The sequence below is a fragment of the Eulemur rufifrons genome, chromosome 30 (genome assembly GCF_041146395.1).
Source record: "Eulemur rufifrons isolate Redbay chromosome 30, OSU_ERuf_1, whole genome shotgun sequence".
NCBI classification, from domain to species: domain Eukaryota; kingdom Metazoa; phylum Chordata; class Mammalia; order Primates; family Lemuridae; genus Eulemur; species Eulemur rufifrons.
Window position 1 is genome coordinate 38,195,130 of NC_091012.1, and position 14,029 is coordinate 38,209,158.

The 14,029-nt window shown below is 46.8% G+C and overlaps 1 pseudogene; it reads left to right on the forward strand.

The window, feature by feature from the left end:
- Nucleotides 1-212: 212 nt before the first annotated feature.
- LOC138378873 (zinc finger protein 449-like) lies at nt 213-711 on the forward strand (annotated as a pseudogene).
- The last annotated feature ends 13,318 nt before the right edge of the window (nt 712-14,029 follow it).

Sequence of the window (14,029 nt, forward strand, 5' to 3'; positions counted from 1 at the left end):
AAAAAAGATGATAAACTGCTCCTTTGAGACTTCGGTAAAAAGTTAGTTAGTTAAGGGTGGTAAGCATTCACTCTTGTCACCACTGATGATCTTTCTCATTCTTTCCTGTCCTCAGTTATAGGTGGTTCCCTCTCGCCTGATGATTACAGCAAAACAAATTAGAATCTGAGACTTCAGGCCCCAGATAAACTGTAAAGTGCTACAAGTGGGTGATGGCTGAGGACCTAGGTTGTGCAATCCAGGCCTCCTTGACTAAATCAGTGCTGCGTGTTTCAAGAGTATGATACTGGTTGTGGAGTCTTCCGTCAGCGCCTCGGGCAGTCCCAGTGCAGAGAAGCAGCCGGACCACATGAGGCTTTCAACCAACTCTGGGAGTTTTGCTGTCAGTGGCTGAAGCCAAAGATGCTCTCTCAGGAGCAAATCCTGGAGCTGCTGGTAGAGGAGCACTTCCTAACCATCCTGCTCACGAAGATAGAGACCCGGGTGAGGGAAAACTGACAGAGAATAGAGTAGGACTTGTGTCACCAATAGAAGATGTACAAAGAAAACTTGAGATGCCAGAGCAACAGGTGACAAAAAAGTTTGGGATCTTTGTAACTGACCCAAATGAAGTGTCGAAGGCAGCTAGAACTAGATCAGAGATTTTGTCTCTGTGTCGTTCCCCAGCCCTCGGATTTCCCCACAGTCCCTTTCATTTTTCTCATCCGCTAGAAACAGCACATGGGTCAGTTGGCTCTACCGCTATCAGATGCAATTCCCCTTCTACAGCAAATAGTGTATAATGTCCCCGGTACTATTCTTAAATGAAATTCAAAGATAATGTAACCTACCTGCGTGCGACAAACAAAAGGAACAATATATTGCTCTATGGCCTGCAGGCCTACTGTGGCTACGGCCTGTTTTAGTACACCTCATGATTTTAGCTTTGTCCAAGTATTGTTTAAAAAAACAGAAGAATGTGAACAGCAAACAGACGGAATGTGGCCCACAAAATCTAAAACATTTACTCTCTGGCTCTTTATAGAAAAAGTTTGCCAGCCTTGAGTCATGTGAAGTCCAGAATAGACATAAAAGAAAAGAAATAAAGAGCAATTTATTACAATCTGATATGAATTTCAGCATATACATGTTTGGGCTTGATTGCACCAGCACACATCATGAAGTCCTCAGATGTTGCCTCTATGCATAGAATCACTCACTGGGAGTGGGACAGCCAGAAATTCAGACTGGTCGAGTGATCATTGTAATATTCTTCAATGTGGTAGCCAGTAGCTGTATGTAGCCCCTGGACACTTGCAATGTAGCTGGTGAGACTGAGAAACTAAATTTTAATGTAGCTCAATGTTAAGTAATTTTTTTTTATTAAGTTATCCATACATGTAAATGGCCACATGTGGCTAGTGGCCACCATATTGGACAGCACAGCTCTAGACAAAGGCTTGGAGGAAGGGGACGCATTTTTGATCTTTCTGCTGTGTCAGATAGAGGGATCCTGATACCCAGAGGTGAGACAGGAGGGTACCACGTCCCTTTCTTCACAACCCCTTCCCCCAAGTGTGAGAAAGGAAGGACAAGTAAACCCTATTCTGAATTTGGGACTTGTCATTCCTTGTCTGGATGACAGTTGTGTAGAACAAGCAGAGGCCAAAATCAAATAAGTTTGTTCCGTAAACGTCTGATGTTCAAACCACGTCCATTCTGCTGGGTTCCTTCTTTTCTGCTCCCCACTGTCAACCCCAGAGTCAGCCCTGCAACTTTTGTGATCACTACAAGACAATAAAATATCTTTGGCGACCTTGGGATTCCACCCAATCAGTGTTCAGAAATTTCTCTGTCCTGTCCAATATGATAAATAATCCCCAGTCTAATCTTCAATGTCAAAGCATCTCCCTTCCCCCAGCTCAGGCTTGGCAAGGGCAGGAGGGAAGGGCAGTGAGGTGAGGTAAGATCCTTCCACGTGCACTCAGACAGCACCCGGCCCATCCCCTTGTGAAACCCCTTGTCCCCCATGTCTGCTGAACACGGGGAGGGACAAGAGGTCAGGCTCAGGAAACGTCTCCCTACCTGGATGGAGTTTAGCAGCTGTTTAATCCCGACTTTTTCTTCCTTGCTGGGGGCTGCCATGGCTTTTTGGGGGACCCCATCACTGGGCCTGAGCCCCTGCAGTTCCCTGACATTTGGCCTCCATGCACATCTCCTGAGAGAACGCCTCCCCTCTCCCTGCCACCCCCTTTTTAAATTTGTTTGTGATTCCCACTCCTTCCCGCTGTCTCCCTCCAACCTTCAGGAGACACAAACCAAGACCTTGAATTGTCCTCTTTGAAGCCCTGTCCTCTTATTTGGGAGTGTCGGGCATTTCCACTTGCACACTCAGCTGAACATTCCAGCTTCTCTAAACAGGCCCTGACTCCAAACCCCTCAGGGTCTGCAGTGTTGGGAACCACAGTCCCAAGGGTGAGCAGCCAGGGTTCATGTGCTTGGGGCCTCTGGGTACCACGGAAATGGGACAGAAGTAAAGAAACCACATGAACAAAATAACTTTGAACGAAAAGCAGTGAAAACAGAGCTTGCATTTGAATGGCTCCTTCAGGGGAAGGATTGGTCCACACCATTTCCTGGATTTTTCATCATCCGCAGGGGACAGAGGTGGGCACACGGCATGGTGTTTGGGCAAAGGCCAGCTCCACCGTGCTGTTGCCTGCGTCAGCGTCCACAGCCAGTCCACCAGGTCAGCCTCGTGGCTGTGCCTCCCCGGCTGTCTACCGAGCAGCAAGGCCAGCATGGTGTGACAGGCCAGGTGGCGTTTTAAGTATTCATCTGCCTTCCTCCTGATGCTTGCTGTGGATGTGCGGGGACCAGCCTCAGAGCGTCCTCTAGGCATGACTGGGTGACGCCCCAGATGCCTTCAGGAAGACAGGACAGCAGAGACAGCCTGTGGGAGTTGACGGAATCAGCCTCACCTGACCGAGCAACACCAAGCAGCCCAAGAAGCCCCTTCACAGGTGAACAGGGTGTCTTTGGTGTCCAGCCTCCCCAGTCTCTCCAACGTAGGTACACAGCCACACATGGGTGAGTGGTCTCAGGTCACACCATGGTGTGTGATCACCTTATTTACCTGTTCTGCGTGGATGGAGAGGTAGCTCCCCGGGAGATGATGAGGGGTTGGTACCAACTGCTCTGGGGAGGCAGGCACGTCTGAGACGACATAGATACTTTTACTATTTACGTATATAAAACACTTGTCCTAGTCCAACTGGGCTGCTTTAAGAAAAAACCATTAACTCGATGACAGAAAGAAAGAATAGAAAATGTATTGCTCACACTTCTTGGGGCTGGGCCATCCAAGATCAAGAATCCAGCAGATTTGGTGTCTGGTGAGGGCCTACCTCCTGGCTACACAAGAGTGCCTTCTCACTGTGTCCTCCCGGGGGGAGGGAAGAACCAGCTCCCTTAGGACCATTGCATGAGGGCACGAATCCCACTCATGAGGGCTCTGCCCTCATCACCCAATCACCTCCCGAAGGCCCCATGTCCTAATGCCATCACCTGGGGTTTAGGATTTCCACATATGAACTTGCGGGGGGGAGTAAGCATGTGGGCCATAGCACAAGCACTGCTTGGCACTTTTGTGCTACTTGATTTTTCACTCAATATTATGACCATGACCTTATCCACGTGTCACTCTACATCCTAGATTTCATCTCCTCTATGTATGGCCATGGAGTGTAGCAGGTTGGCTGTTACTGGTCTCTGCTCCTCTGAGTCTGGCTCCTTCTTGCCCTACCTGCTGCTGATTCAGCCTCAATCCTCCCCATTTCCCTCCCTCCAGCTGCTGCTGGATCCTGTAAGGCAGGTGAGCAGTAACCGACGCAGGAGTGTTCAGACGCCTTTGCCACCAACAGTCCTGCCAGGAGGCCCCTGCCTGGGAGCCCTTGTCAGCCCTCCCCCCATCCCACAGCCTGCTGCACCCTCTGAGGACAGGCTGGTGGCTGTATTGTGGCAATGCCCAATCAGCATGGACGGCAGAGGGGACAGGGACAGAGGAGGGGGAAAAGGACATCCACAGGCTGAGTTTTCTACATAATATGGAACTGGAAGAGTCAGGGCTCAGGGGAGAGAGAGTAGCAGCCCCTTCGATGCAGGTTGGGGAGGAGAGAGAGGAAGGGGCTGGGGGCATGCTGGACAGGCTGTGAGGGTCCAGACAACTGGGGAGGAGGGCAGGGGAGAGAAGTGCTGCTTGCAGTCTCCTTGGCATCCCACTTTCAGGACAAGAGTAAGGCTTGGCATTTGTGGTTGCCTCATTTTTTCACTGTAGGTTCACTGCATCTCCTCTTACCTTGTGCTTGCCCATGTCCCCCAGGGACCTGGCCTCTCAGCTCTCCCTTCAGCTTCACCTCTCTGTTCCCAACGCCCCATTCCCTAAGCAGTTCCCACTTGGGGTTTCTCAGAGCGAAGACCTGAATTTCTCATTCCTCTAGAGATCTTTCCTCCATGGGAGCCGTCTCACGAGTCTGGGTAACCTGTGGGCTGGCATCGCTTCAGTCAAGTCAATTCTCTTCAATTGGCTGTGGGTGAACAGGTGTATTTCACATGCACCAGAAAATGCACCTGCGATTCCCCTTCTCTGGGGACAAGGAGGGAAACAATTACCTGTAGAAATGTCCTGTGCTCTGATTTTTTTATGTTAAATGGAACCAACAAAGACACAATACTGTAGTTTCTAAATGATGCTCTCATGAGCATCTGAATAAAAAGTATCCTACCCTCCCACACAGCCCATGGGCCTGTTGTTGTCAATGATGTCTTTTCATCTGGGTGCGAATAAGGTTTTAGAGGAGAACACGGTGGATGTCTCCGCATAATGGCGAGGGAGAGGCCTTGGGTCCTTGAATGACCTACTACATAACGACCGTCTTGCTTTTTATTCAGAGTAAAGGTGGAAGACATCTGATGGGCAGCATGATCTCCCCGTCTCCCCTGTGTCAGGGGGCCCCTACCCAGAAAGTTTAGAATGAATAGCATCCCCTGTCCAGTGTGACTCAGGAAGGTTGTGTCGCCGTGAAACCATATCAAACCAAAAGCTGTGAAAATGCACCTTCTCTTTCAATTGTCGGTAAATGGAGAACTTTTATTCTAAAACCTTTTTTTTTTGGATTTTCCAGGATTCTGGGTAGGCATAAGCATGTTAGTGACATGACGTTTTGGCAAAGGCCACCTCCACCCTGGCATTGCTCGTGTCAGCATCCACAGGCGCTTGGTCAGATCCTCGTCATTTCTGTGCATCCCCAGCTGTCTTCCCAGTAAAAAGCTCAGCACGTTCTTGGAGGCCAGGTTGGGTTTTAAGTATTCGTCGGCCTTTCTCCTGATGTTTGCAGTGGGCTTGCTCACCGTGACTTTAGAGAGTCCTTCATCCATCACTGGTTGACTCCACTCAGCCTCAGGAAGGCAGCACAGCCAACATAGCCTGGTAAAGATGATGAAATCCAGATAATGCAGTCAACCCAGGGGCCTCTTATTCACTCCCCAGTGCCGCCCCCTGACACACACACACACTTAATGCCAGCAGCAGTCCTAAGAGATTGCTTTGGAGCATCAGCTGATTTGAATTCCAACGTTTTCATTCCTTTCATTCTGTCATATGCATGGGTCTGTGTCCAGAATCTGCTCTGTTTTACTGATGCAATTTTAATTTCTGTTTCAATTTCTACATCTATAGTGTAGGTTTTCATACCTTGTGGGCCAATCCCCCCATGAAGGTAATTCCCACACGTGTTCTCATACCTTATGTAATAGAAAAATCAACTCATTTTGTTGCTTGAAAAAATCCTATGGAGGTTGATGACTGTGCTTGCACTGAATTTATAGATTAATTTGGGGTGAAGAATTGATATGGTAATTCATACTGCTGTGTAGAAATAATGGTATTTTAGAGTCAAACAGGAACCTGACAAAATATTTCCTGTATATTTGCCACCATTTTTAGAAACCACATTCACTTGTGTTTGGTTGCTGGTGTGAATTGGATACGATATTGCTTATTATATCATAATTTATTCTTAGAGGATCTTGCAGTATATTCTTTCATGTGTTTGACGTGTGTCTACCTTACTTCTATGTCAAACACCTAGGTGACTGACTTGGTTGACAAAAGAAGAGAAAGGCAATGTTTCCAAACTTCCTTTTGCAAATAGAGTATGTTTTACCAATAGTATGAAATGAAATACAACCATGGAAAAGGGAAGGGGTTCTCCATGTACTGACTGGAAAGGATCTCCAAGAAATGGTCACTGAAGAAGGAAAGTTGTAAAACATCATGCCCCTTAGCATCCTATTTTGTTTCCTCACAGAGCCATGTATATGAATAAAAGCAAATGCAGAAAACAAGGTCTGGAAGAATTTACAGCGTACTGATGATGGAACTTCCTCTGGTGCAGGGATGTAAGGTGGAGGGGCAAGAAAGGCGCTGGTGAGACAGAAGAGGGACAGGGCTTGGGCCTCTCGCCTGACCTCAGGAGTCAACATCACAGGACTGCATTAGCTGCAGAGGGCTCAAGGAGTTTGCTAACTGCCAGAATTTAGCCCGTCCCTACCAGAAAAGGGCTCAACCATCTGTCTGTTGAGTAACGTTTTTCAACACCAATGACGCAAGACACGGACACAAGCTGATAAGGAACTTGGCTGCAAAGAAACCAGGCTTATCTGGATCAACTGCCTCAAGCCAGAACAGACCCCCCCCCACCCACACACACAGTGACCTTACCCTGACAGTTTCCTCATCATGGTGTCATTGCAATGCTAAATGTCACTCAGGGTGGAGATTGAACATGCTGATGAGAGTGGTGACGCATGAAGAAGCATGTAATAGAATCGTGCAGGCACAAAGTAATCTCCACCTCTACATGCGTACACGTTACCCCTTTCCCACCCACGCCTCTTTAAACGCTCCGCTCCTCTCGGGGATCCAGCCTGAGGACTCTTTCCTTTGGGCTGTCTCCCTTGTGCTCGGGCATCAGCCCCAATAAAGCCCTGTCTGTGACTCCTGTTTGTCCCCTTGCTGATTTCCATCGCGTAGAGAGCCCAAGGGCCCTCCCAGGGACAGTGGGACTGTCAGAAACACCGGACCGTCAGTGGTGTGTACGTCACTCTCGCGTTTATTTCCACAGCAAGCACGAGCAATTGTGTGCGGCCCATCCTGTCAGTGGTGTACCAGTGAAACAAGGTTCTTTGGAGGCACAGATCAGAGCCCCAGAGAGGCAACACTGTGGCAGGCTGATTCCCAGTCTCTTTGTCACCTGTCTCTTCCAAGGCAATGAGTACTGGCAGGGGAACCCAAGGAAGGGGCCTGGTCAGAGGGAAGTCACCAAAACTCAAACCAACAAAAACACAGGCGGATGGTGAAGCTGTCGGTGGAGTTCAAGGCAAGAGGGCAGACTGAGCCAGGAAGATTTTCAACTGTGTCTGTGACTTTAAGAGGTTCTCATTCAGGAGGTAGAAAAGAAGAGGTGATGACACCATTCTGCAGTCCCTGAGGCTCCCTTAGCCTCCCCCATTTTGCCAGCAATAAAGTAATGAGAGAAGGAAAACACCCCCAGGGATGCCATCCCCAGCCCCTCGGGGCTCCCTTCCCCAGGGGCTTGCGGTACAGTAGTTCATGTACCCTCCTGACAGCTCCAGATGAGTGCTACTGTCACTCCCATTAATCCAGGACAGGAAACAGGCACGGGAAAGTTATGGAATTGGCCCAAGGTCACACAGCCAGTGTGTGGCAGAAGCAGGATGTGAACCCATTGAGTCTGGCCTCAGGGCCACAGTCTCCACTCCTTCAGGAGCCTCCTCTTGGCCCTGTGCAGGGCCATCGAAGGATTCTCGGCCCTCCTCGATTTGTTTTGCACCCTGAACACGGCATCAGTGTCTTTGTGGGGTACTATGTGGGGTGGGAGGAAAGCTGGATGACTGTCACTCAAGAAAGGCAATATGACACCTGGGTCCCTCATACAGCCTTCTCTGCCTCAGTTTCCTCAGTTGTTATGTGAGACTGAGTGGGGCAGCCAGTGTGGGGAAGCCACATCTCCTCAAAATGGTCATTTTATTTCCTCAGGAGACCAGCACTGTAAAAAGTACAGAGCCCTGTCCTCACCTTTATCCCTCCGACAGCTGGTCATACTCCAGGTCCCACTTCTGGACTACAACCATGTGGGCCACCCTGAATGTGAGCAATTTAGTTGTGCTAATTCAGAGACTTGGACAGTAATATAGCTGGAGAAATATGACTGCTCACACCCAAAATGTCTGCAGTTGAACACCCCATGGATGAGAATTCTCTATTATAAAAGTAGTCATTGCAGAGTCATGGCCACGGCTGGATGCAGAGACAGAGGAAGAGCAGAGAATCCTACCTGGGGCTGCGTTCTCTTGTGGCTTTCACTGAGGGGATGGATCTTGAGGTCAAGGTTGCTGATCACTGCCCAGTGGACCTGTAGAAATGCAATGAACACTGTTAAAGTGTTTTGGTAACTCCTCCCACAGGACAAGATTCAATGAACAGATTTTGCATGAGCCAGGGAGTAGCTCTGAGTCCCGGATAGCTGAGTGTGCAGGGAACAGATACGGACATCATACTCAAATACAGGTAACATCTACTTCCTCTTCAGGCACCTTCTACTCACTGTATTCAGCCCTGAACCAGGGGTAATCCAGGTGATGGTGGCTAGTGGTCAGATTTTGCCACTACCTCTGCTTGGAAGGTTGTGAGATACATTGTGAGTTACTGTAACTCCTCCCGGTAAACAACCAGTCTATTTTGACTTTTTTGTGAGCCTTCTGAAACACTGTTGCAAGGGGCTTGCCTTGCTTTGATTAACTCATAGCTCTCCCAGGGCAGAAAAGCAGCTACGTGGGCGGTGTTCCTTTAAAACACCAAAAGGACAGAAAAACTGCAACTGCCCTGAGCAAAGCATAAATAAAAGTTGGGCAAAACAATAGAAGCCCTGAAAACTACAGAGGAAAAGCTGGGGAGAGATAGCTGAGGAATAAGGGCTTTGAAAGGTCTCACATATGCTAAGTAATTTGGATTGGCCACATGCCTGCCTTGAGCAAGTAGGTATGCTCAGAAAAGTAGAAACAATACCCTAAGCTTCCTGCATTTTCAACTCTGGCTGATCTTTAGGTTCAGTGCAAGCAGAAAGTGTTGCTTAAGGCAGAGTCGAAAAAGGTCTGACTAAGCATTAGAGGAGTGCCCCAACACAGAGTAAAACTGTAAACACCAGGAAAGTATTTCTGTCTGTATTTTCCTTGTTTTCCTCCTTGCCTGCCTCCCTCCCTCCCTTCCTCTCATTTCTTTCTGTCATTCCTTCCTCTCTAGGCATTTAAGAAATCTCTGCCAACCCACTGGCTGATTATTAGGCTAAAAGAGGAGAGACTTTGGAGACAGTACATAACAATGAATACTGTCCATTCAAAAATAGATTGGAAAGTCACTATACAAACAAATACAATCCACATGTACAAGCACCAAAGCCATGGGGAAGGGGAAGAACCTGATTTCCAGAGTTGTCATATTATCATAATCAAAATGTCCCATTTTCAACCAAAAAAAAGTAGGGAAGGAAAGAAGTAAGAAAGTTTGGCCCATTTACAGGGCAAAAAGATATAAACAGAAACTGGCCCTCAAGAAGACCCTATTCTGGAATTACTAGACAAGGACTATAAATGAATTGTATTAAATATCATAACATATTTATAGAGATGCAAAAATCCATTTACAGAGATGCAAAAATCCTAAATACAAATAAGCAAACAAATCCCCCAATTCATTAGAAGCATTTTACATCATCACCAAATAGGGATCATTTCCAAAGGTAGGAATGGCATAGTATTAGGAAAACGGCTCATATTTTTCTCCATATTAAGAGCTCATAGGAAAAAATGAAGATGTTGAGGATGCTAAACCTCATTTGCAAACCACAATCCACCATTTACCAAAAATCTACAACATAATACAGATAAACATTTCTTTACCAAAACCACCAAAGATATTTCAAAGTAACTGTCAATATCATCAAATAAAACAGGAATCAGATAATCAGATAAGGCCTATCAGCATTTTTTGTTGTATTTCTAGATGCCGATGTTTTGGCATTGTAACATTTCTGAAATCAAGAAGGCAAGGATAAGGTATATGTACTTTAAATTTCCATTATCACGTTAATGGTGTGCCTTAAAAATGGATTGAAGTCTTAAGAATCGAGGACTTTCTGTTGTGAAGGCCAATTAGCGTGGATTAGGGGCACATATTGGATTTTCTTGACTCTACGGTCCCTTTTCAGGTTCTGAAATCATACTATTTTTATTGTATATGTCAAATTTGACATGTACCTGACAATAATGACATGTCTATTTTGAGTTTCAAAGGTAACCTGTAGAATAATAAGCAAACAGTGGGGAGAACATGGAAGTGTTTAGAAAAGACAATGCCAAAAAGATTCTCATGCTGGACTATTTATTTCTCTTCTGGCCCTTCAAAGCCAGGCTGTGTGGTGTAATGGAAAACACCTCTGACTAAGGGACCAAAGTTCTACTGCAGCCTTGGCCAGGAATGAACTCTGTGCCCGTTGCTTCGTTTCAGGTCCTCGTGACTTCCGAACTGATCCTCTGCAGGACCACGTTGGTCCTCCCACCTCTGCCTTATCCTTGGAAGTTTCAGCAGATTTCTGAGACACCTCCGCAATCCTCCAAAATGTATTTGTGACCCTGTGTGCAGTGGGCAGGTATCAGAGAAAAGGACTCAGTCAGTGACTACTGCCATTTCATGACTGCATATCAACCCACATTACAGATGTAACTTAGTGAGAGAAAATGTCCCCATATTTCCCTTGCATATTACAGAATATTTACTTTTCCTAGTAGTATGGCTATCTTAACTCATGCTATAATAAATACCTTCCACATCAAAGTTTTATTTACCTTTTTTCCCCTTGGGCTAGATTTGATGGCCTTTGTTGACTTTCCCCATGGGCAGGGCACATGTCTGGTCACAGCAGGGGAGATCACGGCCAGGCCTCTGAGGCCCTGTGAGTCTCAGGGCCGTCAAGGCTGCACATGGAATTCCAGGCCTTGCAGTACACAGCAGTAGATGAAATGGCTGAAGAGAGCGAATGAACTCAGAAGAGCAGAGCCGGCAAAGAACTGTGAGGAAAGCTGAGATCTGAAGGGTGCACTCGGCAGCTGGCAGCAATAACGGAGCTACCTTTGGTCCTAAACCAAGTGTAGGACCATTTTAAAGCCTCATTCATTCCTCTGGACTAGACCTTGATAGACTGCAGTCTAAGAATCTCATGTTTCTATTATTAAATTTTATTTTTAATAATTTAATAAATATTAATTTGTTAACAAATAGATTCATTATACCAACTGACAAATGGACACAAACTTGCAAAACGGTTTAATAATTTTCTTGAGACAGTGTTTCCCTCTATCGCCCGGAGTAGACTTCAATGGCGTCATCATAGCTCACAGCAACCTCAAACTTCTGGGCTCAAGGGGTCCTTCCGCCTCAGCCTCCCGAGCAGGTGGCACTACAGGTGCAAGGCACGATGGCTGGCTAATTTTTCTAATTTTGGTAGAAATGAGGTCTTGTGCTTGCTCAGGCTGGTCTCAATTGTTTAATAATTTTTAATGTTTTAATAATTTTTTATGGATTTCTGCTATCTAATCTTAATCTCTGAACTGCAATACACCAGTTTTTTTTTTAATTTGACCAAATTGTCCTGCTGTTTTTCAGAAACAACACTTTTTAGACCTTATGTACAAAGAAACACTCCTTAACCCAGTTTTTATGGTTTAGTAAAGGAAGGAAGAGATATCTGCAACTGGAAGAAGAAAGTTGATGAATATGGTTAGCGGTGGATTTTGAGTGTCCAGACAATTTCTGCAGAAGGTGTTCTGAACGGCTTCCACCTGTGTGCAGTCCCAGAGACATTGGTTCTTCTGCAGTGAATATGGCAGGACATGCATCTGAGAACCAAGAGGCAAATGGCAAGCAGGGATGCCTGTAGGGGAAGGAGTGAGAGTGAGAGTGATGACAGAACTAGTGCCAGGATGATGTAAAATTCCTTGCACTGTAGATTCACCAAAAAAGAAAAATATCAAGCTACATCCTGGGGGAACCTGCAGGGCGTTGTACGAAGTGAAATAGGCCAGGCACTGACAGGCAAGTACCACATGATCTAACTACCTGTGAAATAGAAAAAAATTGACTCAGAAAATAGAATGCTGATTGCCAGGGGTTGGTGTGGGGAGAATATTGGGGGCCTGTTGATCAAGGGAGACAAAATTTCAGCTCGACAGGAGGACAAAGTTCAAGAGATCTATTGTTGAGCGTGGTGACTACAGTTGCTAACAACGTATTGTACTCTTGACAATTGCTAGGACAGTAGACTTGAAGTGTTCTCACCACAAAAAAATGACAAGTGTGTGAGGTGATGCATACATTGATTGGTTTAATTAGCCATTTCACACGGTCTGTGTTTTTCACAGCACCATGGTGTACGTGATAAAAATATATAATGTTTATGTGTCAATTAACAAATTAATTCATTAAAACATCAAGCTATTTCCCACTGTCGGTGTAGTCTACACCCTCCTCTCCCTCTTCCTGGCTCCCTTATGGCTGTCATTGCTGAGTGCACCCTTCAGATCTCAGCTTTCCTCACAGTTCTTTGCCGGCTCGCTCCTCTTCTCGGTTCTTTCACTCTCCTCAGCCATTTCATCCACTGCTGGCCTGAAATTCCATGTGTGGCCTTAACGGCTCTGAGCCTCACAGGGCCTCAGAGGCCTGGCTGTCATCTCCCCTGCTGTCACCAGACATGTGTCCTGCCCATGGGAAAAGTCTCCCCACCCAGCTGGATCCCACACCTGCTGCAGCAGCTGCACCACCCCCGGTCCTCAACCAAACGGGCTCAGGTCTCTGCCCACCCCAACCCGTGCAAACACACCAGTCACATCCCAGCATGGGAAAAAGGGACCAGGTACTTCCCCTCTGGTCAGTGAAAAGCCTCCCTCCCACAGCCCTTGCTGGTTCGCGTTGCTCCTGAGTACAGCCCCGTGTGGCCTGGCATGTGCTGCCCTGTCCTCCTCCCCGGGCTGCCACTACATGGGAGTAATGAACTGCTGCCAGTCTCATCTGCCCGCTGTTGGGTGATATGTGCTCAGCCATCTTATGTCATCTAGGGTGGGGGACCCCTCCTTCACCACTGGGGTGAGTGGGAGGTGATCAGAACATGCTGTGACTCCCACTTTGTCCTTTGTGCAGGGCTGCTGAGATCAATACTTCCAGCACTCTTACGTCCAGAGAGTCACTGGCTTTGAGTGAGGTTAACAGAAGTCGCTTCTGGTTCAGGAGACTAGGAAGGAAGGGCAATGAGTTCCTTCCACTCATTTCCCTGGAGAATAACACCTCTAGAATTCTGCAAACAAGAGGCACTATTTTAATACCTCTTTAAGCCCATCTGAAGAACTCAGTATGTGTCTGGCATGAATTGATCATGGATGTCTTCTCAAAATTGAACATGAGCTCAGGTCTGTGTAACCTCCCAGTCTTAACCACAGCCAGGGACATCTGGTTTTATAGAGTGCTAGAATGGCCTGTTGCAAACTGAGTTATAGCTTTATATGGAGAGTGAAGCGTCCAAGATTGGATGGCTGTCCTACAAGACATAGTTCAAGTTCTGGATCCCCAAGCAATGGGGAGAACATTTACCTTTAGAAGGAAATATCTGTGGACATGACCTCTTCAATGTTAAAAGGTGTCCTGAACCTCAACCCAGCTCAGGCTCGGTTCTTAAGCTATGACCTTTCACTAGGATGATTGGATAGGTTTTAGAGGGGACACAACGCATGTCTCTTGAACATGACAAGGGAGCAGACTCTTTGGTTCTTAGAAGACCAAGTACAACATAACTATCACTTTTAGCCTTTTTTCAGATTAATGATGGAAGAGCTGTGATGTGCTGCATGACCTCACCATCGCCCC